The sequence below is a fragment of the Lepidochelys olivacea genome, assembly GCF_965140295.1.
Source record: "Lepidochelys olivacea isolate rLepOli2 genome assembly, chromosome: 6".
NCBI lineage: Eukaryota > Metazoa > Chordata > Testudines > Cheloniidae > Lepidochelys > Lepidochelys olivacea.
Genome location: NC_140416.1, coordinates 8917379 through 8920506, shown reverse-complemented (window position 1 = coordinate 8920506; position 3128 = coordinate 8917379).

Sequence of the window (3128 nt, the reverse complement as noted above, 5' to 3'; positions counted from 1 at the left end):
TCCCTCTGGACTGTGCTGGGGCAGGCGTGTAGGTTGCGGCTCTCTCCAGGGCTTGCTGGGGGACATGGAGGTGGCAGGCACATGTAACAGGAGCTTTCTGTTCTGTATGGCCGGTGTTACCATCACCACTGATCAGCGCTGGATTGGCCAGAGCCAGGGCTCGTCTGTTCAAGCCCAACTAGGGAGATTGCTGAGATTTCAGCACCATGACCCCACTGCTTGGGGAAGCGGTCGTACTGCTGCTTACCAGAAACATCTTAGCCTGTTTCAGGCTGGGGCTCTCCTTGGGGTGTAGCCTCAGCTTCTGAGCCCTCAGCTACAGCAGAAGTTTTACCAGTCCTGGCACGACCCCCACCAGTGTGGACCTGGTTAGTGTCACTAGTTGGGGCGACTGCACCTGTATTTCCCTTCCTTAGTCCAGCCAGGCCATCATCCGAAGGCTTCTAGCTCCAGGGCGGTCCTTACCCATACACAAAGTATGCAGCTGCGTAGGGCACCAGGAAATTTGGAGCACCAAATTTCCTGGTGCCCTGTGCAGCTGTGTGCTGTCCAGCCCCTGCTCTGCCCTAGCCCTGCCTCTTTCCACCCCTGCTCCACTCCAGCCCTGCCCCCACTCAACCCCTTCCCCAAAGCCCCTGCCCCGCCCCTTCCCGCCCCCACTCTGCCCCACTCCCCTGAGGACTGAAGCAGGGCCGGGCCTGCCCTCACCAGCAGCAGGAAGTGCAGCAACCCGGCCCCAGCTGTGCTGCCAGTGAGTGCTGGGGGGTGGTTCCGCCCTGCCTCGCAAGCCAAGCCCCGCCCACCCTGTGGAGGCCTGCCCCCCTTGCGGGGGGGCTGCGTAGGGCCCCAGAATAGCTAGGGACAACCCTATCTAGCTCCCCAGCCACTGCCTTTCACAAGGAGAGACCCATGTTTGTCTTTCTCTTGCCAGGCAGCACAGTGTTATTCCCTCACAGTGCACAGAGAGGGGAGTCATCCCCCAGCAGGGAGCGCTTTCCCCACCTTTCCCCTTCACATGTGTCCTGGCCCATCCTTTCAGGATCAGACTGCCTATGTAGGCCTGCTTGCTTTCTCGCCGTCGGTTAACAACAGCGTAACTGCCCACAGTTAGAAGGTACCACTCAGCTCTTCTAAGCAAGCACATTTTATTCTTGTGGTAAAGGCACTACAGAGAAAACATTCAAACCGTAAAAGAACCTACGTGCCTGCTACTCAGCTCATCCGAGCTCAACCCCTCTAGCATGGGGCTGGCAGGAGCCACCCTGGCATTACACATTTGTCATACTTTGCTCAGAAAGAGAACAACCTGTTACTGAGTCAATCATTGCTCCCATTTGGGCCTGTGAAGAGATCCTGAACAGGCCATCAGACAGACACTGGGTCACTGCTCACCGTGCCGCTGCAAAAGGAGGGATTTGAGGTGGGTTGTTTGCATTTTCCTGCCCCTCCGTGGATTTCCCAGCAAATCCACTTCAGATGTATTGCCCCCAAAAGTCCTTTGACGTCCCTAATGTCTTCCTACAATTGCATTAATCGTGGCTTTCCCTCTTTGCCATCTCCCAATAAGAGCAGAAACATTTGCATTTTCTCCCTGATTGGGAGTGTCGCAAGCTGTGCAGTGCTGGGGAGGAAGCACAAGGGGCTGGGAGCTGGCGGGGGAGGGGAGGGGACCCCAACCCTGGCACTCAGGGGGTCATTGGCAGCAGCCATTGGTGGCTTCCCTGTTCCCTGTTGCCCAGCGCTGCGGCCTGAGGTGAAACGTCCCTGGGGTTATCGGGACGGCCCAGGCGCTGGGTCACAGCGCAGCCATTACTGTGTGAAATGCCCTTGCGAATCCTGCCCAGCGCAGTGTGGAAATGCTTATCTGCAGGGACGCCCCAAGCCAGTGCACGGCTGGTCCTGGGGGCAGGGGAGAACAGGGGCATGCGACTGACAGCAGTGCTTCTCAGTCCTGACCCGCAGTCCCTACTAGCCCAGCCCTGGCCTTCCCCACCCCCAACAGCTCTGCCGACATGCCTCTGACACGCAAGACCCTGCGGCATTGGGCTCTGAGGAACTTCCAGAAATCAATGAGCTGCGTCCTTCCAGCCCACTGCCCGCTGTGCCATGATGGCCAATACCAGGTAGAGTCCTGCCCCACTGACCATTATGGCACTTTCCCTGCTGGGGGAGTTTCCTGGGGGTGGGGGGAGGTGGGAAAGTGTTGAAGTCCCCAGAGAAGGCAGTCCCCATCCTTCAGGCTGTGAAATTGGCCAAATCACAAACTATGGTAACACCCACTGTTTCATGTTCTCTTTGTATATAAATCTCCCCACTGTATTTTCCACTGAATGCATCCAATGAAGTGAGCTGTAGCTCATGAAAGTGTTGCCGGCACCCAGTGCCGAGAGGCTGAACAACAGCTTGAGTGGTTCGTTACCCGGTGTGCTACACCCAATAATCACAACGGGGTGGAGAAGCAGAAAAGTTTATTTGCAGCTGCAAAAAGGTACAGGGAGAATAAAATCTCAAATCCTGCACAACAGAGCAGGTAGTTACACGGGCTTTTATACATCCTTTTTCCCAGCATACTTACCCAATAGCAAGCTGCCCCAAGTATCCATATAGCCAGCCAATCCAGTTCCCAGCTAGTGCCCTGATTCTCTGTATCATTTGTTAAACTATACATAAAGCTGCTTTATTCAGCATTGTTCTTCCATATCTCCCCTGTTTGGCCTTGCTTAGTTTCAGGCAGTCTGACTCTGCAACATATTGTTGCAGATTCTCAGCATAACTGCTGTGTGTGCCTCCAGGCGGGGGGGGCCAAGGACACTTGGGTCTAGCACGCAGAGCTGCTGCGAGTGCCTCCAGGCAGGAGGGGGGGGGGGGCCAAGGACACCGGGGCCTAGTGCGAGGGGGCTTCATCGACACTCGTGGTCTTCCATCCCCTCGAGTTACCTAGTGGCCATGCCCCAGTGTTCCCAACAACTCCCCCCTTTGAGAACACTCAACAGCCTTGGCTCTGAGTTTTCTCACTTGGGCTACTTATTTCTTTACAATATGACTTTGCATAAGCACTTTGTGATAGCCCTGAAGAGAATGACTTATTAACTTTTGCAAAAGGGCCCTGACACATGATACTGCACAGC